Source organism: Juglans microcarpa x Juglans regia, chromosome 2D, assembly GCF_004785595.1.
Source record: "Juglans microcarpa x Juglans regia isolate MS1-56 chromosome 2D, Jm3101_v1.0, whole genome shotgun sequence".
Taxonomy (NCBI): Eukaryota; Viridiplantae; Streptophyta; class Magnoliopsida; order Fagales; family Juglandaceae; genus Juglans; species Juglans microcarpa x Juglans regia.
The window spans coordinates 28,992,146-29,017,545 of record NC_054596.1 but is presented as its reverse complement, the minus strand read 5'-3'; the positions used below and the strand labels follow the sequence as shown (position 1 = coordinate 29,017,545).

Genomic DNA, 25,400 nt, shown 5'->3' with positions numbered 1-25,400 from the left:
ATTATATGATGCTTGAAAACTTGGATTCAACACTTTAAAATTAAGACTTTTGTAGAAACAAGATTTTATAACACACATTGCTGCTAATGCATGTAACCTCCACCTGCCGCTCACAAATCCACATTCAAGTGAGTATAACATCTATTTGCTTTGATCTTGTGAACAAATATAATATTTTCACACACTTAAAATATGAGTCATGCTTCCCAGATTCTTCTTCCCGTAACTCCATAACAAATACTTCTTTTCTTGCTTGTTTCTTCTCCATTCTCTTAATGCTGCTAAGAGGACATATATCAAAACTGACAGAAAGAAAGGTTGTGTAAAAATACATTAATGTTCAACAACTGCAGATTTAGCATATTTGAATGCAACTAATCTTAATCTTAAAATCTACTAATTTCATAGCTAATCTAAGACTAAATTGGGAACAAATGAAGTTGAAACTTGTGTACAACTGCAGTGGCTCAAAAAAGAAGTAGAAGATAATTCAGTAGTGGGGTGGTGGCTAAGCTTTGCTGCTGCTAGATTAGCCAAACTAGGTCATACTCTGAGAAGGCAAAAGACCACCTTTCTCAACAACATATTGCATTTATAATACAGTGAACATTGAATCTACACTTTGATAATACCAAACTATTAAACCTGTGAGGTCACGAAGATTCTAGTGCTACAGCTAACCCACTTTGCTAAGCAAAATAACGTAGAAAAAGAAAGAAAGAAGAAAGTCTTCATGTTAACCAAATTAGCAAAAGCCACCTATGCTTAATAAGAAAAATTAGCTAAGTCAGAATTAAGTCTAAAGTGACATGGAACTGCTAAATAATTAGAGTTGATCCTTATTTGATAAAAGATCATTATAGTTTCTCCTTTAATTAAAAAAAAAATTCCATGATTGGAGAAGAAAATATTTTATCTTAAAGGATTTTTATTTTTATTTTTTTATGTTGGGGAACCTCTCTAAGATAGGGCCTTTTGGACCCACCCCTGTAGAGTAAATTTCAGTTCCGTGCGCCGCACCCTCGGAAGTTTTCCCACACGGAACTGGTTAAATCGCTGACTTTTCACAAAGGAATGTGGTCCCAAATGATTGTTTGCACCTATGAGGTATTAAACCTTGGACTTTGAAGAAAGTGATATCCGAAAACCAAGGCTTTCAGCCACTTGGGCCAACCTCTTGGGGTTATCTTAAAGGAATTAGGGGGACCAAAGATTTATTTTCTTCATAAAAATTATTATTATTGACAACTAAACCTTAAAAAAAAAAAAAAAAAGAAGAAGGTATGAAAGGAACGGTGTGTCACAAAACCATGATCTTGGGGGTGAATAATTTTTTCTCTTCAGCCGTCACAAACTCCATAAACTCCACAAACAGTTAATCAAAGAACTCAGCTGGCCAGTTACCATACAAAAAAGAAGCAGATTACAACTCCAAATTAATGCAGCAAAGATTAATGTATATGACTTTACAACAAAGCAACATGTACAGACTCATGCTGGACTGCATCACCATCAAGTGCATGCAATGAATCCCAAGCAACACCCCAATAATATATAACAGTACTAGTATTTAACAAGCATTTAGATAAATCTATTCCTCAGTTGCACATCCTAGGAACAACTTTTTGAAAACACACTAGTAGCTATACATAGGCTCAATAACATATACCAGAGATTCTCCTATAAATCTATTCATCTGTTGCACTAATTGAGTACATGGCTTCTCAAGATTCATCCCTGTTTTGTGTTTCCTTCCAAGACTCAAGTCTAGCAATTTCAGTCCTAGACGCTTATCGAGTCAGTTTATATATACTGAAAAGGCTAAATTTTTCCAGAAAGAATACGACACTACAAAATCAGAAATTTGCTATTATTTCCTTTTAAGTATGGAAAAATGACATCTAGTCTGGTGCTCCCAAAATCTGAGCAACGAAAGAGATGTAAAAGATAAGATAGTCTTTCAGTTCTTCTTGCAGTTTAAGGACGTTCTTAGAGAGGCAAACCGAACTGTTTCGGTGTAAATTAGAGTAAACAAACAAAACAATCAAGTCATGAACATAAACAAACCGAGAGCTTGAGGATCTGAGCCAAAGATCATGTAGAACTTCAAATAGGCAGGCCAATGGAACTTCAAATCAATGCAACGTTGCAAGAAGAACAAGAGCAAAGGGAGAGAGAGTAAATGACGGGATGTTACACTGGGGTCTACGGATTGTATAATAGCGATAGAATTCTAGAAAAAAGATAGATGAGTAGTGATATTGTATTGAAATTGATAGTGAAATGCTCTATTCGAGGGGGAGCCAAAGGTCTAACAACATAGAAATATTCTCAACTAAGAAATAATCGTATGCTTACAAGGAATATAAAGCAAGATAGTAAAGTACTTAACTATGCTTATCACTAAGGCCTACGGGCCATATTGTAAATGTAACTACAGCTGAACACAAGTAGCTAAGAGGCCGAGCATGACCCTTGGCCCTCATCCCATCGTATTTCTTCATGAGCCTGACTCCCTTAGTGTCTTCAAGCCCATTGGGCCCAAATCCCATACTCAGCTTCTAGACATTCTCCACTGCATTCCTCCACTTCCATGAACACAGAAGCCCTCCACTTCCACGAACACAGACATGCCGTAACTCCTTTCCCTTCTCGTCTATTGCTCCTCCACTGGCATGTAACAAAGCTCCCCTCCTAAGAACTCCTTTCCCACAAGGTGATGGAAGGCTTCACACAGCTGGTGGTACGGTTCCCACAAGGCCTCTTCCACTGGTTGCCCTTGCCAATGAACTAGCAGCTCCACAACAGGTCTGTTCTTTACCTTTTTCATTCTTCTTGTCAATATTTCTTCTAGCTCTGGTTTGAAAACCTCCCTTGAATCTACTGGTGGTAGCGTGGGTAAGGGACTAACACTTTATCCTAATTTCTTTTTTAACTATGAAATATGAAATACATTGTGGATCTGGGCTGTTGGTGTGAGCTAAATCCAATATGCTACTTCTCTGATCCTTTGCTCCACTTGGAAAGGTCCGTAGTATCTGGGCAAAAGTTTGAGACTTTGCCGTTGTTGGATCGAGGCTTGATGATACGGTTGCAGTCTCAAATAGACCCAATCACCAACCTGGTACTGTTGCTTCTTTCTTTTCAAGTTTGCATTTTTCTTCATCCTTTCTTGAACTCTAACCATGTTCTGTTTTAGCAGGTGCCATGGTTTTTCACGCTCCTGCAAGGTAATGCCCACTTCCTCTACCTTGGTTGTTCCTGGATCGTAGCTCATTGGTCTAGTGGGTTTATACCCATAGAGGGCCTCAAAAGGGGTCACTTTGGTGGTTGCATGTTGATTAGAGTTGTAGCACCACTCGACTAGGGCAATCTAGTTCAACCAGACCTTAGGATTATCACTGACATAGCTCCTAAGGTAGTTCTTGACCCACTTGTTTGAGGGTGGTAAGTAGTGTTGGAAGCTAGCTGGACTCCTTGCAAAGCAAATAATTCCCTCCAAAATTTGCTAGTAAATGTGGGGTCTTTGTCTGATATGATGGAGTTAGGCAACCTATGGAGCTTGAAAATGTGTTTTAGAAACTACTGGGCTATCACCCTTGTTGTATAAGGGTGTGAAATGGGTACAAAGTGGGTGTATGTAGTGAATCTATCTACCACAACCCATAGGGCATTTAACTCCCCCCCCCCCCCCCCCCTCGGGGTGATGTGGGTAATCCGTCAACAAAATCCATGGTGATCTCAGACCATGGTTTTGAGGGTATAGGCAAGGGTTGTAGTAGCCCACTGGGTAGTGTATTATCTATCTTCACCGTCTAACACACTTCACAGTCCCTAAAAAATGTTCTCAAATAAGTTTTTTGACCTGGCCAGTAGAAGTCCCTTTTAAGTCTATGGCTAGTCTTGTCAAAGCCCAAGTGCCCCCCATTGGGGCTGCTATGCACCAATTGCAGCAATTTAGTGCTCATGGTAGGGCTGGCAGGGACATACATTCTATTTTTGTATAACAAAATGCCATTTTTTACTGAGTAGTGTTGTGGTAAACTCCACCCTCGATGTTTCTGCCATAGGCCATGAGCCACCTCATCAGTGTCATAGAGAGACTTGATTTCCGTCACCCAGTCCCAACTGGGGACCGAAATCATAGCTAATGTGGTCTCCATTGCAGTATTCAATCGAGAAAGTGCATCTGCCACTAGGTTTTCTTTTCCCTTCTTATATTCTACAATAAAATCATAGCCCATAAGTTTGGAGATCCACTTTTGCTGCATCATTGTGCCCACCCTTTGGTCTAGTAGGAACTTAAGACTTTGGTGGTCAGTTTTGACCACAAATGATTGCCCTAACAAATAAGGCCGCCACTTTTGCATTGTTGAAACCAATGCCAGCAATTCCTTCTCATAAGTTGACATATCTGGTACCCTCCCTTTTAGCGCTTGACTGAAAAATGTAAGGGGTTTACCTTCCTGCATCAAAATAGCCTCAATGGCCTACCCGGAGGTATCACATTCTATAGTGAAGGGTAATTAGAAATTGGGTAAAGTCAACACATGGGTTGAGTCATAGATGTCTTTAGCTTCTCAAAAGCAGCTTGGGCCCCTTCATCCCAGTTGAACCCATCCTTTTCTAATAACCCAGTCAACTTAGCATTAATGGCCCTATAACCCTTCGCAAACCTTTTATAATAGCCTGTGAGGCCTAAAAGACCTCTTAAGGCCTTAATGGATTTTGGGATAGGCCATACTAGCATGGCCTTAAACTTCTCAGGGTCAACCCTAATTCCCTGGCCATATATTAAAGGGCCCAAATAAACAATTTCTTCACAGCCAAAGCAACACTTGCTCATTTTGGGAAAAAGTTGATTTTTGCCTTAGAATGTCAAAAGTCACCCTTAGGTGCGTCAAATGAGTCTCGGCATCCCTGCTATAGATCAAAATGTCGTAAATAAAATCAAAATGAAACATCTAAGATGAGGTTTAAAAACCTGATTCATAAGGCTTTGAAATGTTGTGGATGCATTGGTCAAGTCGAAGGGCATGACTAGAAACTCGTAGTGCCCATCGTGTGTTCTGAAACAATCTTGGGCACATCTTCGGCTCTCACCCTGATTTGATAGTAGCCCGACCTCAAATCAAGCTTAGAAAAAATTTTGGCTCCATGTAGCTCATGCATCAACTCCTCCACAACGAGTATAGGATATTTATCCTTAATAGTGACGTTCTTCAACTCCCTATAATCCACACACAACCTCTATGTCCCATTTGCTTTTCTTAGCAATAAGAATGCTGAGGAATAGAGACTTTGACTAGGACGAATGACCCTTGAATCCAATAATTCATTTACCATTATCTCAATCCCATCCTTCTAAAATAAGGATATCGGTAAGGGCTTACTGAAATGGGTTTAGTGCTAGGTTGCAAATTGATAGAGTGGTCATGGGTTCGATTAGGGGGAAGGCCGATTGGAGAGGAAAAAATATTTGGGTACTGGTTTCAGAGTTGTTGTATGGGCTCGGGTAGGGTTTTTGTTTGAGTTGGTGGGACCTTTTCAATTAATTGCAGTAAAATGCCTTTTTTCTCCCTGTGATTGGAACTGTTTACATAGCCCTCTTCAATCCACGAGTTAACACTTAGCTCTTTTAACTTCACAGCCACATTGTTGAGGGAAAATTGCATTTTTAGTTCCCTGAAATTCCATAGTATAGAGCCTAGCCCTTGAAGCCATTGCACCCTTAAAACCTTATCGCATCCTGCCAAAACCCGTAGGTACAAATCCATGTTAAATATCTGCTCCTGAATATTGACATTGACCCCTACCACTTTTCCTTCACCTTCCACTTGTTCTCCATTTGCCACTTTAACTTTCACCCTCTCTTCTATTGTGACTGGTAACTGAACCTTAACAAGTAAAGCTGGGTCCAGAAAATCATGCATACTCTCCGAATCAATCAGTATTGTGACCCCCTAACTGTCAATCCTACCTTTGACACGCATTGTTTTTAGGTTGAGTGACCCTATTATAGTGTGCAAAGATATTTCCGGACACTTTCCAGCCTTGTCCAGCCCTAACCCACCTTCTTGATCAATCCATGTTTCTTACCCTTCCTCATTAGTCACAAATTCTTCAACTATTTCTTCAATTAAGTATAATTTTGGGCTTTGACAATAATGCCCAAGTCTTCACTTAGATTCACAATAATAGCATAAACACTTTTCCCTTCTATCCTTCATTTGATTCTCACTAATTTTTTGCACAGGTACTACAACCCTTCTAGAATTTTTGGTGTCATGGTTTTGAGGATTTGGGTTGAGTTTGAGTGAGGCTGGTTCATGGTGATGGTTGGTGTGGGTTTAGGTTATGAGTTTTTTGCGGAGGGAGACGTGTTATTCTTGTATTTTGGCAAGGCTATAGGCTGGGGGGAGGTTGTTTAGGTTGAACATACACACCGGTAACCGGATTTCATCTCTTAGGCCACTTACGAAACAACTTAATTTGTACTGTTCTAATAGACCTCTAAGTCTATTAAAAAGGGCTTCAAAGTGAGCCTTGTATTCTTCCACAGTTCCAACTTGTCTCAGCCTAGTTAATTTTTCCATGGGGTCATCATCACTGCTGGGCCCAAACCTAATCAACAATGCTCTCACAAAACCTTCCCAATCAGAAACCAAACTAGATTCATCTAAGTCTTGAAAGCATACTAGGGTCTTGCCCTCCATATAGAAAGAAACAAGTCTCAAATGCTACTGTGGTAAAGTATTATGGAATTTGAAGAATCGATTCACCTTATATAGCCAACCAAGTAGGGAAATCTAGTCGCACTACTCTAGGAAGTATCTCCCCCATGTGGGGAATCATTTGATCTTGTTGATATGCCTCTTCATGACTACTAGATCCACTTGTGTTGTTTTTGTCAGATTTGCCGCAATGGAAGAGAACTGTTGCATCATGCCCTCTATTTGTTTCCGCATTGCTTGTAGCTCCACTCCAATTGTAGAAAACTGGGATTCCAATTGTTTGTGAGCCTCTGTTGTCTTCTTGAAGGATTGAAATCCTTTTTGAAAGTCCCTCAATCTCATGCCATCAACCATGGAATTAGGGAAGGAACGAGGTCTCTGGTACCAATTTGTTACACTAGGGTATATGGATTGTATAATAGTAATAGAATTCCGGAAAAAAGATAGATGAGTAGTGATATTATATTGAAATTGATAGCGAATCTCTTCGAGGGGGAGCTCTTCCAAAGGTCTGACAACACGAGAATATTCTTGACTAAGAAAAAATCGTCTGCTTACAAGGAATATAAAGTAAGATAGTAAAGTACTTAACTACCCTTGTCACTAAGGCCTATGAGCCATATTGTAAATGTAACTACAACTGAACAAAAGTAACTAAGTGGCCCAAGCATGACCCTCGACCTTCAGCCCATCGTATTTCTTCATGAGCCCGACTCCCTTATTGTCTTCAAGCCCATCTAGCCTGAATCCATACTCAACTTCTAGGACATTCTCCACAGCATTCCTCCACTTCCATGAAAACAAAAGCCTGCCACTTCCACGAACATAGACACGCCGTAACTCCTTTCCCTTCCCGTCTATTGCTCCTCCATCGGCGTGTAACACAGGACGACGAGGACGAACAGAGGTGACAATAACTAGGGTTTGAGGAGAATAAAAAGCTGAAGCTCAAAAGGTTTGAGTCAAGTGATCGGTTTCGACCCACAATATCAATTTTGAGAAGTTTTAAACCTAACAATCAACACTTGATTAACCTGACTTTGTTCAGATTGGCCCAGTTAGGTCTTTCAGACGGATCGGTCCCTAGGTTTTTTTGGATAGTTCTACTAATGAGGTTGAAGTTGATCATAATACCTAAAATTTATTTTTCATGCTAAAATCATTCAAGTTTCCTTGTCTTGTAACATATTTAACAAAAACATTCTAGATTATTATCATCTCATTAACTTCCCATATGTACCAATTTAAATGAACATGAAGCAAATACCTAAAATTTAAAATCCAACAAAAGCAAAACAACTTAACCAACACCACCAATCTACCTATCACTTTCGTCAACCCATCCACTAGCTTTCAATTCACAACAAGAGTAAAGTCTACTTATTCACTAGTTCCAAGTTTAGCAATTGATATAAAAGAAAATACTAACATGATAGGACACACAATAGGGAGTGTAAGCCAACCAAATTGAAGACCTAGGGTGACAAAATATTGTCATTTGAAATTTTTTGTCGTCATACGTAACACTCGGGTCCAGTGTCAAGTTGTTTTCAAAACATTTTGGATTTTTATGTGCGAAAAGCCCTTTTGAGTTTTCAAATAGTTTTTTTAAATAGACTACGGGCCTAAAATCTCTGTTTTGGTGTATTATGATTTTCTGTGGATTTGATATTTAGGTTAAAAAAAAATCTTTTTATGGGCCAAGATAATTTTTGAACAAGTTGTTTTTTTCAGAGATCAAATTGAGGCCCAAAACTCATAGAAAAAGCCCAAATTTTTGCATGCCCAAACCCCAAGCCATGAGGATCAAAGATCAGATCCATGATATTCACGTCTTCACGTCATGAATGTTTTCTTCTCTAGGGTTTACCAACTTTCTTTATATAAATCTCACATAGAAACTCACCCATCAAATCTAGGGTTGCCGCTCTACATCTCACCCATACCACCTATCGACATCACTTGCTACAAGTCACAGAAAGATTTCCAAAGCCGCTAGCCACTCCTCCATCACACGAAAACTCCTCCCCACACAAACAACCACCATGGCTCCTCCATGCACAACGTAAACCACCATCACCGATGCCCTATGCTAAGCAAGAAGAACATAGCAATGTTTTCCCCACAGTGAGCCACCCTCCTATGCATATAGCCCCGAAATAAACCATGGAGACCTATCACAACCCCGCCCCGGAGAGGGTGGGATCGCAACATACATACCTGTTCTTTTTCTTTTCATTTCTTTTTTTTTTCTTTTCTTTTCTAGTAATACACGATCAATATGAACATGACACACGTGTACTCTAAATTTCTAATTTAATAAAGGGAACACCTTATAGACATTCTATTCAAACATTCACCCATAAGAGACTCTCAGAGTCCATCCTAACATAAAACGTCTATACATAAACATAACACATCATCCATATAAGGTCGAATAGAATGTTGAACCATAAACATAACCCATCATCCATGCAAAGTCAAACCAACAGGGAAGATACTAAGCATCTGCCTCTCTCTCTGCAGTAATGCCTTGCTCCCCAGCCTATTCGTCATTATCTGGACGTTTAAAACATTTAAAACAAAAGTGAGTCGAATACTCAGTAAGTAGTACACCATGCATTTAACGTATTAACCACATAATCTTTTCTACTGAAAACATGCATACATAAACATTTGCTAATCGTAACAATGCTTTCATGTATAAACAATTTAAGGAATAAGACATACTTTCATGCATAAACATTTAAAAAATAATCAATAACTATGCTTTATGCATAAACAGTTTAAGGAATAAGTTATACTTTCATACATAAACATTTAAGAAATAACTATACTTTCATGTTTCCCTTTTTTTGGCCAATACTTACTATTACACCCCATGTGTTAGGGTTAGCGGTCTTTTTTTGGACTTGGATTCCGCCCGTGGCCATTGGTTGGGAACTCCTTTCAGCCAGGGGGCAACACTGAGTGTACTACCAATACTACTTACCCGACATTGCAATCTGCCCATTCCTCTGGTTCCATTTTCATTCATGTGGCCGTTACGTATTTTCATACATTAAAACATTCATTCATTCAGTCATTTCTTTCTTTTATTCATGTCAGTCCTTTCAGTCCTTTCTTTTCAGTCCTTTTCATTTAACTGTTCATTCATGGAAGAACATCATTTAAAAGCATGAGGTTAAACATTATCTTTTATGGTATTCATAAAATATCAGTTCATAGGGACATTTTAACATCAGTTTATAGGGACACTTTAAAACACTTTCTTCGCGCCATTTAAAGCATGAGTTTATAGGGACATTTTAAAACACTTTCTTCGCGTCATTTAAAGCATCCTTTCATAAGAATGTTTTAAAACTCATTTAAAGTATCACTTGAAGCATAAGGCATGAGACATTCATTTCCTTTGCAATCAAAACATTTTCATCATCTTTCTTACTCCGATGCATATGCATTTTTATGAACAAGATATATTTTCATGTTATACTACAAAATAAGAATAGTCAATAAGTTTATTGAGAGAGTATGTATGGAAATCTCATGACTTAGAATCTACGTGCATGCATTACCCTATACACATACACTCAATTATAATCGATAGGGTGCTTAAAAAGGGCTATCAAGAAAGGGATTGTACATAATATATTCATTTTCTATTTTCTTTAGAAGAACATTTGCAATAAGAGAGAGAAACATTCTTTCATAAGAGAACTTGGTGTAAGAAGCATGGTCATAGTTATTTACCTCTATGCTCCTCGATACTTCCAACGTCAATATAGGTTCTATTCTAATAAATAGCATTAGCGTGTTAATACTCATACAATATTCTTTAGCCCTCCTTTTAAAAGAGAAAGCCGCGATATTACAGTCTGACATCCCTTCTATGCTTAGTATTAACCAAATGACTACTCCTCACCTCAACTCACAAGAGAAATAACTTAAATATTAAGACATACTAGCTGTCCATAGAAATGATATTTTGAAAGCTTACATGAAAAGTAGTTAAGAATTCATAGGCTTCAAGCAAGGTCTCTTTGGTTCAAAGTCACTTTGGGTTATGGACATTAAGAGATAAAATATGAAAATTCTCAACAATGGGCTTTAAAATAGATTTAGGCATCTCAAGTAGACTAAACAAGCTTAAAAAACATGTCATTTAAATCAACTTATGGTCCCTCATTATAAAAATGTTAGCTTATCAATATTTCGGACTTTTGGGTTAGGTAGAATTTAACCAAACGAAGGACAACATAAATAGGCTATTTTTACATCAAGACATGGCATGAAACGGACTTATGAATACTTGGACAGCTTTACATATCATAATACATGCACAATTAATCTCTTATATCTAAACTAACTAAACTATAACCTATTCACATAAGTAATATTTTAATTAGTTTAGATAACATATCCCATTAAAATTGAAGTAACATAAGGTATAGGAAAGTTACTCAATAAGCAAACTTTTAAACACTCAAGTTTATGCTTTATCCACTTAATATCCTTTAAAAGCAAAAATATAAAATTATAGAACCAACCAAAACTTTTAACCGAACCTCTTAGCATTCTAAAAACAGACCACCAATAAATCTCAATACAAAACACATGGTACCAACATATATACGTTAAAATCGCACTAATCATCACCTATGATTAAACCAGGTTTAGTAGCAACATAGAATTTTCAAAATATATGAAAATACATAGCAAAACAACTATAATACCATTCGGTTTGAGCCAAAAACAGGGCATACATATTTATTTGCAACATAGGAAATTAACTACGCCAAAATACAAGCTAAAACAACTTAGTTGGCTTCCAAAATCACATTAAAAAAATGAGTCAAATTAAGATTTTTACCTTAAGTTCTTAGCCCATTTCAAAGCACAAGTGAAAGACCAATTAATGGTGTAGTCATATAGATGAAGAGCAAGGATGATTGCATTGTGCTAAGCCCCAAAAATCGAAACACCATAGGTAAGGTAAGTGATGGAAATCATACTAGGAAATAAACCAAAAGTCTATTACCATCAAGATTTCACACTTTTGAAGATGAAAACAAGCTTTGGTTCCAAGCTTTGAGGCAAAACCGAAAATATGTAGAGATGAGGTACACACGGCTTGGAGATGGAGGAAGATGTTTTCTTCCCTTGCTATGGAGTGGCACAACTTGAAGGAGATGATGGAAACTTGGTTTCTTGAAGATGAAAAGAGAGGAGAAGAAGAGAGGATGGTGTCCATCAACTTTAGCTTGCTTGGAAAGGAAGATGAAATTTTCTTTCTTGGGTGAGGGGCTAACGGGTAGGAGTAGAATGCCTTAGGATAGTTTTTGTTTTTATTTTCTTCTTTTGTGTTGCTTCCACCGTAAGCTTGGACGAGGGGCAATGACTTTTTGGTCTTTGTTTCCTCCTTCCATCACAAGGAAGCAAGTGGATGGTCAAGATCTATCCACCTTAAAGATACTTTTCACCTACCAATCTAATGGTAGAGAATAATTTGGTCATTTCTTAAATAAATAAAAATTAAAGGGCTTAAGGAAAAATATTTCAAAATCTTAAAAATCATATCCTTGGTTTATTTTAATAAATCATATTTTAAAATAAAGCATACTCATCTTAAAATAAAATAATTAAAAATAATACAAATCCTTATCTCAAAATATTTAATTTAAAAAATTAATAAAATGACGTAAGGATCTACGTAGTAGGACTCAGGTATTACAAGACCGCCCCAACAACCGCAGCTGTTGCTCCTGTTTTGCATGCATAAAAACAAAGCACGTTTGTGTGCTCTCAATCCACTTCATGGCAGACGTCTAGCGGCGTTGCCAGCCACCCACGTCGCAACTCCACCCTCTGACCATCATCGCCCAGCCACGAAAAAAAAAAAAAAAAACCACTGCAAGTGCTGCTCTGATCTGCCTCACCAAAACAAGGGAATTATTTCCCCCACCATGAGTTAACCCAGCCACCCCATGGCACCAGCCCCCTCCACTTCGACGCCACCTGCACAGAGAGTTCCGTCGGCCACCTCACGCCACCCCAAGCCTCCCAGCTCCGTAGCAGCTCCTCTCAGGTGAGTCTCTATCGCACGACTACCCTGGGTCTAGCGAGTATCTCCCTGCAACAAGTTTTGGTTTATGTTTTTCACGTAAGCCCTTTACGTAGGAGGTAGGGAGGCTTAGTTTTAATAAATTACAAATTTGCCCTTTGGGCTGCATGGGCTTGTTTTCTATTGGTGTTCTTTTTTTTTTTATTAGTGTGTTTTGTTAAGTTATTTAGAAGTTAAATGTTTTGGCTCGGGCTTGGCTTTTAAATTATTTTGAGTTTAGGTTCTAAATTATTGAGTCGGGTAATATTTTTATTTCAGCGACTTTTCATTTTTAAATGGGTTGGGTTTTGATTTTTGTTAAATAAACTTGTGAATAAGTGGGAATTAGGTTAAGTGAATATTAAGTAGATATCAATGAATTTGGGAAGTGACTATATGTTAGAGTTACGAGAATTGTAGATTATTTTTAAGGAAAAATAGATTACTTAGTATTTTAGGTTTAAGCATTGATATACGTGTTCGATTGAAAATTTATGGGAGTATGTGGCTATTTTATAGATGACAATTGATTTTTCATTCAGTACTGTTGTGGAAAAATTTTGAAAGTTAAGTAGTTCAGGTAAGCGGGGTTCCTATACTAAACTTTGCATAAAAAGAAAATGAACTGAGGTTAATTTATGAAAATGTGCATGATATATTTGTTTTTGAAAAGAAATGTGAAATTAACTTCAGTTATTTGTTTTGCATTACTCATGAGATCCGTAAGAAAGAGAGAGTATTTTTGTCATGACTGGTGTAGACATGACCTAATTTTTGGGCATTCAATTTTTATCTAAAAAAGAGCGAATATAAGTCTTTCTTTTTGAAAGTTTTGTCTTGATGAAATAAAGATGTTCTGATGCATGAGATCTAAAATTTTTGTTGTAAATAAATGAAGATGTTTTGATTCTGTTTATTTCGAACATTGAAATTGTTCAGTATTTGGTTTTTGATATGATGTGACATCTGAAAACCTTCGCATGAGATTCAGATTCTGTATTCTGATTCGGATGGTTTTGTTATGTTCTGATAAGGCCCAACCACAGGCTATAATAGTGGATACGCCTTCCACGAGTTATAATTGTGGTTTATAACCCTACCACCGGAGTTAAACATGGTAAACGACCCAATCACAGGTGATAATAGTGGATACGGCCCAACCACGAGTAATAATAGTGACATACGGTCCAATCACTGGTAATAATAGTGGATACGGCCCAACCACAGGTTATAATAGTGGATACAGCCCTTCCACGGGTTATAATTGTGGTTTATAACCCTACCACGGGGGTTAAACATGGTATACGACCCAACCACGGGTTATAATAGTAGATACGGCCCTTCCACGAGTTATAATGGTAGTTTATAACCTTACCACGGAGATTAAACATAGTATCTATTCCAATGTAACGTTCTGATTGATGAAGATGAGGTCTTAGATTTTAATATGCCAAATGATTTTTGAATAAGAATGTTTTTCGAAAGTTTCGCTCTGATATTTTTGATAACATGTTTGATTTTGCATTCTGAAAGTAAATGTTTCTGATTCTGCATTTTGAAAATAAATATTTTGTTCTGCATTCTGAATTTTGAAAATGCTCATGTTTACATACTAGTATATGTTCTCTGCTTACTAAGTTGTTGATAACTCACCCCTTATCTCCATATTTTTCAGATAATTTTGATGCCTCAGCTAGAAGTCAAGTGTAGGAAGTATTAGCATGGTTTGATGATCATAAAGGAATAAGTGTCAGAGGGTACAATTTTTTATTTGAGAGTCTTATTTAGTAGGTTTATGATTTTAAATTATTTAGTATTTGAAGTCATGGATATTTCTGAATCTTTATGGAGTTTTTAATTATTTCATTGAATTATTTATTTGGTGTCCTGGTTGAGGAATAGTGGAATTTGGTTTGAATAAATGGATTTGTATTTTCGATAGAGAATTTAGAGTATATAAATTTTATAAGAGATAGTTTTAGGTTACAATAGCTAACTTTCCGGACCTCCGGGAACAGGACGTTACATCATAACCCACTCCTTTATCTAAACTTCTCAAATTTCCATCTCTCTCTCCTCTCTCTCTCTCTCAAAGCCCTCTTTATTTTTATTAATGAATTACTGATGTTAAAAATACAAATATTCATAAGTCACTATCCCTTCATCCCAAATATAATTACATACTAATACTAATTCATTGGTCACATGAAAATATGAAACACCATAAATTGTTGTTCATCTAAATATAATTAACATCCTAGATTATACAAAGAATTATCAACTTAACGGGGACAAGCCTCCATGGCTATTCTTAGGTTGCTCTGGTCCTGCTTCCTTGAGGTAACCTTCCCGAGCTATACATGCATCAAAGTCTACAATTTCGAGGGGCGAAATTGTAGTAAGATTGCCATGGTGAGATTTCAGCAAAACCTCAGTAGAAACCCATAACAACACTAAAAATGCAGGATAATGGTAATGAATATCAATGCACAAGTTTCATGTAAATAAAGGCAAAAAATCACGCTTGAGCAAAACACATATACCATAAGCCATAATCTCAGGCCCCGTTTGGATAGTGAAAGTGTTTCATCTCGTCTCATCTAATCTCATCTCATCATTACAACTTTTTCAAATTTTCAGACAAAATACAATAAACAATTTAATTTTTTTAAATTCTAAAATAATATTAATATTAAAAAAATAATATTCTAGCAATATTTTATTTAACTTTCAACTTTCATTTAAAACCATCTCATCTTATCTCACTATCCAAACTACACCTGATTATGGGGAATCACTTCACCCATTCGGCACGGGGAATCACTCCACCCATTCAACACGAGGAATCTCTCTACCAAGTCAATACGTGGAACGCATCCACCAAAACAAAACAAGAAATCATTCCACCCATTCGACAGGAGGCATTTCTATCCGGCCAACACGTGAAATACTTCCACCAAACGATACAGTAATTGCTCCACCAATATGGAGACTCTTTCTACCCGCATTATCATGTGAAACAATACGAAAATGCCTCACCCCGATCAACATGGGAAATTCCTCTACCTGAGTGGAACTCGTGGCAATGTGTTGTTAGGAACCGTATGGGGAATTCTTAACTCGATCGCATGAGTACAGAGCACTATGAAATCACATCTCCTTATAAAAATCACCCAGTGACGCCCGCGTGGTTAGGACTTAGGAATGGTTTGTCTCCTTATGAAAATCTCTCACGTGGCATTGTGCCTTTCTTCTATGGTGAATAGTATAAGACACTTGGGACTAAGAGGAACCATGAGATGGAAATGTGAAGGAAATGAATGAAAAATCTAGTTTTGTGATCCTGCCACCTAAGCCAAACACTATTCCATCCAATCATTCATTTTTGTGACAAACCAAAGAGGATTTCAACACTAGTAAAACTCCAAATACTTTAGATCCAATTGAAACTCTAAGACCTTAATGAAAACTAAAACCCTAAACGGTTTCCCTAAACCCAAAATAGTTACCCCAAACACTAAATGATAACCAGTTTTAGTTTAGTGTTTAATCACTTGATTAAATTACTTCCATATGCTATTAACCATTCAAATTCATATAATTACACTCTTATCCATTTTTTTATACCATAGTATTTTTATTGGGCCAAGAAGAATTAGATTTGGGCTTGATAGAAACCGAAATCCCAAACCAAACCCGATTGAAACCCCAAATGAGGCCCAATTGGTTTAGGCCCATTAAGGCCCACGAAATTGCACCATCAATGCAAGGCTTCCAGAGAAATTTTCTCCCTTACCATGAGTATCCTTTTACTATCCAAGTCAGCCCCAAATAGTGCTTGGATGGGAGGCCAAAAAGTAATCTCAAAACCATCACCCTTCATGGCCAATGGCAACCCAAGACCACGGGCAGTATGGCACACAGTTTTCATTATTTTTGGCTGAGAACCCATCACCAAAAAGTCACCCTCATATCCCCTCTCAACCCCTCCAAAATAAGTGTCTTCCATGGCCATTCCCATAATCTTTTGTCACTTTTGAAACAATTTCTTAGAGAGAATTCAAGGAGAAGCTTCAAACAGCTTTTCTGGCATTTCTTGTTTGACATTTTTGAAACCTTTGTAAATATATTCTCATGAAACTCCCTTCGCATAAATTGTTTTTCTTCAAGTCTAGTTTCCAATGGTATATTTGGTATATTTTTTATGAGGTTTTGATTGGTGACAAATCTGTTTAAGCATGCAAAGGTCATATTGGGCGATAAATTGGACAGTGTGTGATTCTCTATTTTTTTTTATGATGTTCTTAACAAGATATTGGTTTGATATTATTATGGTTTAGAGTTAACATACTAACATGAAATCTGGATTTAACTTCATTGCATATTGAGATTTTTGTTTTGCATGACATAAGAAAGTTGGAAACTGGAGGTGTAAAAATAGTTTCTGTTTTGAGTAAGCTTGGATCTATTATTGTGCAAGCATGCTCCTATGACTTTGGTATTCACATATGTCACTCTTAGGAATTTGATTTATGTGTTAAAAGGTTATTTCAAAGAGTTATGGTGTTGATCTTGAAGATATCAATTTTCATGCATGCAAAGGTTCTATTAGGTCTTATATTTGTGGCTCACAAATGGATTTGTGTTTCTATGCAAATGTTTCCATGTGATCTTAGGTTTGATGCTTAGATATATTTTAGAACTTGAATATGAAGCATATGGTGTTGTTTTTGTATGATTTACTTCATGAAAAATTTGGATCTAGTGGTTTGATAAAAAAACCATAACATATTGTACTTTGTTTTGGAGTAGAGGTACAAACCAATTGTGTTGAATGTTATTTTGTGAGTTTTGTGGTTTTCGTTTAATTTTTTAAAATTTTTTAAAGCATGATAGTCCTTAGGATTTTTTTATTAACATATTTAGAGTATGTTTACGAACATTTAGAGTTCTTGGAGTTGTTTTAAAAAGGGATAGACCAAGAATATCAAGGGTTTTTTTGTTGTCTAAAACTTAAAGTTTTGACATGAAGGAAGTTGTGACTTTTATGGTAAAAGTTTTGGTTTTTGTTCTAGCATGATATTAAAGCATATGATATGATTTTGTATGTTGCATGATTCGGTATTAGCATGAAAGTTGGAGTTTGAAAGAATTGCAACAAAAATCAAAGATTTTAGTCTTAGTGTGTTTCAGCCCATGCTTGGTTCTTGTAGTTATGTTTTGATTTAAATTTTTCTATTAGATATTTAGATTTATGAAAAAAAAATTTACATGAGAAATGTAAATTTGGATGGGTTTTGGAGTTAGAATGTGAAATCTTTAAGTTAGGGATAAAATGATCATTTTTCCACAAAGGGTAAAATGATAATTTCACTTTTAAGACAGCAATTTTATTTTTTCTAAGTTCACTAGTAAGTAGGTTCTAATCTTTAGAAATGTCTCCTTATAGTTCTTATTATTCACACTTAATTTCGTCACGCTTAAATTGTTGTAAGTTAGCCTCTAACTTATCATCAGGATATTATGTATGTGTATTAGTAAGAGAACAATTATTCATGTTCTTATGCTCTTATACATGTCACATTATGCTATGTCACGAAATGTTTATCTGATATACATTATGCTATGTCACGAAATGTTTATCTGTTATATATTATGCTATGTCACGAAAAAGTTTATTTGTTACACGATACACCATGTCACGAAATGTTTATATGTTTCATGTTATGTCATGTCATTCATCACATGTACATGTCACTTTGCATTATGTCATGTCATTTGCCATTTCGTTTCACGTCACGTCACGTCTCAATTATAGAGTATGTCACAAAAATTAGTATTTTTCATGGTGTAATCACTATGATTGTCTGAGTATCTCCATTGATAATTCATGCAATGGCGTAATCATTATGATTGTTAGAGTATCTCTACCAAAATACTCATGGTGAAATCATTCTGATTGTCAGAATATTTTCATTTAAGTTATTACTAGGTACTCTTGGCATAATTAATCTGATTGTTAGGATATCTCATTTACAATACTCATGGCGTAATCATTGTGATTGTCGGAGTATCTTTGACAAAATATATTAGACGAAATCATTCTAATTGTTCATTATTCCTGACGAAACAGCTAGCAAAATCATTCTGATTGTTAGAGTTCACGTTCAGTTCATGTTAAGTTCAGTTTAATTAATTAGTTTTTTATAAACAAGATTCCAAGTTCATGTTCATGCTCAGTTTGATGTCATGCTATTTCATGTTCAATTCAAGTTCATGTTCGTTTAGTCTCAAGTTCACATTAATTTAGTTCAGTTCAAGTTATGTCAGCATATGTCATGGTGTTTTTCAAGTCTCGTCACGTTTATTCATGTTCATGTTAGCATCCATGTCTTTTATTGTCATGCATGTATCTTTATACTGTTAATTTAAGTTGGTTTTCAATTTGCTGAAATTTGTAATCAAATCTCATTTGGTAATTTCAACTATAACTACCCCTAGAATGGTAGATCATGTGCCAGGACCAGGAGTATCGGCAGAGGATCGCTTGGAGAAAATTGATTTGGCCGCAGCACAATGATAAGGAGCTATCACTTCGATTGCTCCAGTTTATAGATAGGATTATGGCTATCTTGACCGAGTTACGCGAGTTACTCAATGAGCTAACTTAGTAGTTATATTAGTTTGTTATGTACTTAAGGTGTGTTGTCTCCAGTACTCATGATGCCACAGACCTTTTGGACTAGTACTGTAACTTTTGATAACTTGATATCTTATGTTTATGAAGTATATTTTTTATGTTTTGGAATATGTCTTATTTGGTACATAGTTTTGCTAAAAAAAAAATTATTGAAATCTGGGGAAGTCGCATGGACCCATAGAGTCGACAAGCTCCTTGATTACTAATTAGTGCAGGTGACAACAAACAAATTCTAACTTTAATGCCAAAACAACAACACAACCTTGAAATCTATCTCAGAGAGCAAGAAACCCACTAGTGCCCACGAAAACAAAAACAATCACTTGATACAAATTGCTTTCCACGCTCTTCATTAACATTAAACAGTCATGCACGATTATCAGTCATGCACGATTATCAGTCATATGCTCGATTATCAAGAAAATGTTCACACAAACAAACTTCCCAGAGGCCCATTCTCGAGGGCCTTTACCATGAATCTCACAAGTCTAATTGAGGTTTGCCCTCAGAGATCTTCATTGCATCGCCTTACAATGGAAAACCAGGGACAAGTTTCCCAGAACTTATTTTTCTACAAGTTTCATAGATTATCTCTATCATGGTTTACTTGAAGATTTTCAATGCCTTCTTGCTGGACAAGTCGATCTCAAGAATTGTGTGCATTTGTTGGATATAAAATGAACTAGGTCTTGCTCATCACCAATAATAAAGGAAGAAATAAGACGAGGAAGATATATATCAAATTAGAGATAATGCCAAAAGGAGTTGATTCAAATACAAAAAAGTGAAAGTGACGTAAAGAAAGTTTGATTCAACTACTCCAAGGAAAGAATGAGACCTTTATAAAAAGAGAGGATCTATACAAATCTAGACTTCTTTACACAAAGACTCAGATTATTAGGCTCTCTCTCTCTCTCTCTCCCCCCCCCCCCCCCCGGCGCCCCAATAAGGAATGCGTCGTTTTCAACCTCCCAGGAACCATGATTTCCTGCATTGCATTGAGAGCTATGAGAGGTCATGTGAGATTGTAAAATCATCAAATATAATATATTTTACCCACAAACAACTGTGGACGTAGTTTTTATGCTGGACCATGTAAATATTTGTCCCTCTCTCTTTATTTATATTTTATATGCTTTATTTATTATTTATTTCATAGATAAATATTCGAGCAACGTATCAACACCCAAGTCTTCATCATGGGCCATTAAATCCTTCATCATCTTCCATTCAATCGTATTGTTGGGCTCCGGCTCCATAAAAAAATTCATCAACAATACATTTACACGTATGTATGATAAACGACATGTCTTTTATAAAAAATATTATATATGTATGATCTTCATTGGAAGCCCATTTTATGTACGTAAATCATGAAATAAATGATTTTTATGACTACCAGATAGATTCATAAATGTCTAAGTTTCATGTTAGTTGCATGACACATGCATCAAGATATATTATGAAAAATTATGATTTTATTTGAAGGATCATGTATTAAAATATTTATGAAAAGTCACGATTTTATGTTAGGAGTCATGCATCAAAAGATTTTATGAAAAATCTTGATTTTATGTGAGGAAACATGTATCATGACATTTTATGAAAGATTATGTTCAAAATCTATGATATGATTAGGTATGATAAGACGATATGAAAAGAAAGTTTTCACGTATGATTACGATGACACATGAGAGTTATATACGTAATGCCCAATTAACTTTAGGAAAATTTTCATTCAAACTTTCCAACAACTCAACAAGCATAATTGCTGTCATCAAAGTGAGGAGCTCACGGGTAATTACTGGAAAGCAAAACCAAGTAAGCTATGGCCATTCTTCTCTCTTTTCTCTCTCGGGAAAAAGAGGTGAAGGGGGTCCACAACAGATTCTAACAGAATTTGGTGAGTGGGAAAGGAGAGAGGCTGCGACTTGCGGCGGGTACAGCAGGCAACAAACACTTTCTGAGTGGGAGGAAAAGAATCTTAAGGCGGTAGTTACTGAAAGCTACGGTGGCTAGTGGAGGAGAAAGATGAACGAACTTGAAAAAAGATGGGACAAGCTGCGCTTAATAGAGGAAGAGTCTCTTAACATAGAGGTTGATGATGACATATCAGAGGAACTGAGAATAAAAGGGGATTGTAGTGTCGTGGGGAAGGTTTGGATGGAGAGGAAACTGAGTTCAGGGGTGCTGGAAGATACCATGGGTAAAGTGTGGCGTATCAGTAAGAAAGCCAAGTTTAAAGAGGTAGGCCTGAATATATTTGTCATTGAATTTGCTAATCAAGCTGACAAACTGAAGGTAATGGGAGGTAGGCCATGGCTTTTTGACAACTACATGTTTGTCTTATTGCCATTTAATGGTTTTATACCTGCACATAAGATGGATTTCACCAGGGAAAGAATATGGGTTCAAATGTCTTAGTTGCCTCTTGTCTATATGAACAAAGAAATGGGGGTTATGATAGGAGAAACTGCAGGGGAGGTTTTGGAGGTAGATACTCAGAACGATGGGAATGGATGGGGGGAGTTTTTAAGGGTACTGATAATTGTAGATCTCTTTAGACCTCTAGCTAGGGGTAGGTCCATCTCAGTAAAAGGGGTGCAATACTGGATTCCTTTTAAGTATGAAAAACTACCTCATCTTTGTTTTAAATGTGGATGCATTAAGCATAAAAAGAGCTCATGTGAGAAAGAAGAAGATACAGAAGGGGACCAATATGGAGCATGGCTTAGGGTTGGAATAAGAGGTAGGTTGAGGGAGAGAGGTGGTAAAATCTCAGAAGGGGCAGCTGGGGAAAATGAAGGGGAAGGTGAGAAAGAGGGGGTAAAAAGGAAAAATATGGGTTTTAAAAGAGATGGGAAGGAGAGGAATGATGAGCCACCTATTGTGGGGAATGCTGAGGGGAGAGTAGAGGCAGAAGTAGTAAAAGCTGCTGGAGAGATTTCTGAGACTCCTGTTACTGAAGTTTCTGGTCTGAGGAGGGAGTCATGGAAAAGGAGAGCTAGGGGAGTGGGTCCATAGGTAATACAGAAAGGGGATTTCATCCAAGTGAAAAAATGAAAAGGGAGCCAAGGGGAGGAGGGAGAGAGGAAAAAAGCAAGAAAGAAGATAAGTTATCTGGAAGATGAAGAAAGTGCAGCAGATACAAATGTATGGGTGGTGGCTGTTGAACAGCCCCACCTACCACAATGAAAATGCTAAGCTGGAATTGCCAAGGGCTTGGGAACCCTTGGACAATTCAAGACCTTTACCATATGGTGAAGGAGAAGAGGCCCAACATAGTTTTCTTAATGGAAACTAAGATGAATAAAAATAAAAGTGAAAAAATGAAAAAAAGACTGAAGTGTGAGGGGTTCTTTGTAGTGGAACCAGTTGGTAGGAAGGGTGGCTTAATTATGTTTTGGGATCACACGGTGACAGCTGAGGTGGCTAATTACTCTCATAGACACATTAGCTTATGGATTACCAATGAAGGAGATTTGAATAAGTGGTTATTGACAGGGTATTATGGAGAACCTGAAGCTAGCAAGAGAGCTTCCTCTTGGAGATTTTTCTCCTCCCTCAAACCTGATATGAACATTGGGTGGGGAGTTATTGGTGATTTCAATGAAATAATTGCTCAGGATGAAAAAAAGGGTGGAAGACAGCAGCAAGAAAGTCAAATGGCAGCATTCAGAAGTGCTTTGGAGGAAGGGGGTCTTTATGATATGGGATGGAGAGGGGACAAATACACTTGGAGCAATAAACATGAAGATGAGACCTTCACTAAAGAAAGGCTAGACAGGACTGTTGTAAATGAAAGATGGAAAAATCTGTTTCAAGAAGGTTGGGTGGATGTAATGGCAGCTAGATGTTCTGATCATAGGCCATTATTATGGTTTATGAACCAGATGGTTGATAGGGAGAGGAGCAAAAAGAGAATATTTAGATATGAAGCTAGTTGGGGTCTTGAGGAGGAGTGTTCTGAGATATTGAGAAGGATATGGGGTAGTGGAGAAATAAGGGAAGAGGAGACTCCAATGAGGCTTTCCAAACTAGAAATCAGCAAACAAGCTCTAACTAGATGGAGTAAACAGAAGGGATCAGGTGTGGGAAGGGAGTTAGAAGAAAAAACAAAAGTTTTGAGGAGGTTACAAAAAAAGGAATGCAGGAGTAATATAGAAGTTATAAAAACAATTCAAAAGGAGGTGGAGAGGCTATTGGAGAAGGAAGATTTAAGGTGGAGGCAGAGAGCAAAACAAAACTGGTATCAGCTAGGGGACAAAAATACAAAATTTTTCCATAGCTGTGCAAACCAGAGAAGAGCCAAGAATAAGATCAGTGAAATTAGTGATGAAAATGGTAGAAACTGGTCAAGAAAAGAAGATGTAGAAGCAGCCTTTAACAATTATTTTGGGAAATTGTTTACTTCTTCTAATCCTAGTCAAGCAGAAATAAGTAATTGCCTTCTGAAGATGGAACCTCGAGTTAGTGCTCAAATGAATGAAGGGCTGGAAAAGGTGTTTACTAGAGTAGAGATTGAAGAAGCAATGCACCAAATGACTCCTTTAAAGTCTCCTGGACCAGATGGATTCGGAGCTTGTTTTTATCAGAAACACTGGCACATAATTGGAGAAGAAGTCAGCAATTCCGTGCTCTCTTGGCTGAATGGTAATCCTTTCGACCCTTCTTTAAACCATACTTTAATTGCTCTAATTCCCAAAGCTAAGAGCCCCAGTAAAGTTAGTGAGTATAGGCCCATTAGTTTATAAAATCATGTCTAAGGTGCTAGCAAATAGGATGAAGAAATTTCTAGACCTCATTATATCTCCAAACCAAAGTGCTTTTATTCCAGGGAGATTAATAACCGATAACATTATGGTTGCCTATGAACTTTTGCACTCTATGAAGGCCAGAAAGAAGGGCAAGATTGGTTACATGGCTATTAAATTAGACATGTCAAAGGCTTATGATAGAATAGAGTGGAATTTTCTTGAATTTGTCATGGGTAGAATGGGGTTCTATGATAAGTGGATTTACTTGATAATGAGGTGTGTTCAGACTGTTTCTTACTCAGTATTGGTGAATGGACAGCATGGTTCTACTTTTTACCCTTCTAGAGGATTGAGACAAGGAGATCCACTATCTCCTTATCTTTTTATTCTCTGTGCAGAGGGCTTATCCACTCTTCTCAATTTTTCTGACTCACATGGGGATACAAGAGGGGTTAATGTGGCAAGAGGGGGTTGCAGAGTAAACCATTTATAGTTTGCAGACGACTGTGTTTTATTTGGAAGGGCTAAAGTTGAGGAATGGCAGAAAATTCAAGCAATGTTGCAGATATACGAAATTGCCTCTGGCCAGGTGCTTAACAAAGAGAAATTTGCAATTTATTTTAGTTCAAATACAAACCTTCTTGATAAGAGGTTGATAAGAGAAGCTGGTGGGGCTGTGATGGTAAGGACTTATGAGAAGTACTTGGGGTTGCCCCCAGTTATTGGAAGGTCCAAATACCACACTTTCAGAGGCATAAAGGAAAGGGTTTGGAGAAAAATCACAAATTGGAAAAACAACTTTCTGTCAACTGTAGGAAAGGAGGTGTTAATTAAAGTTGTTCTTCAAGCTGTCCCAACCTATACTATGAGTGTCTTTTTGCTCCCAAAAAGACTCTGTCATGAGCTTAATAGTATGTTTGCCAAATTCTGGTGGTGCAATCAGAAAACCAGAAAAGGGGTACATTGGAGTAGTTGGGAAAATTTGGGAAAACAAAAACAAAAAGGAGGGCTTGGGTTTAGAAATGTAGAGTGTTTCAACTTAGCATTACTAGCCAAGCAAGGATGGAGATTTTTGAATAATCCTTCGAGTTTAGTGGCTCAGATTTACA

The 25,400-nt window shown here is 37.0% G+C and overlaps 1 long non-coding RNA gene across 1 annotated transcript; it reads left to right on the top strand.

Annotated features, from left to right (window-relative positions):
• On the top strand, positions 1–24,271 carry LOC121250970. The gene is made up of 4 exons (XR_005937902.1): positions 1–128; positions 486–496; positions 9,323–9,325; positions 24,260–24,271. It is a non-coding gene; the product is annotated as an uncharacterized LOC121250970 (long non-coding RNA).
• The last annotated feature ends 1,129 nt before the right edge of the window (positions 24,272–25,400 follow it).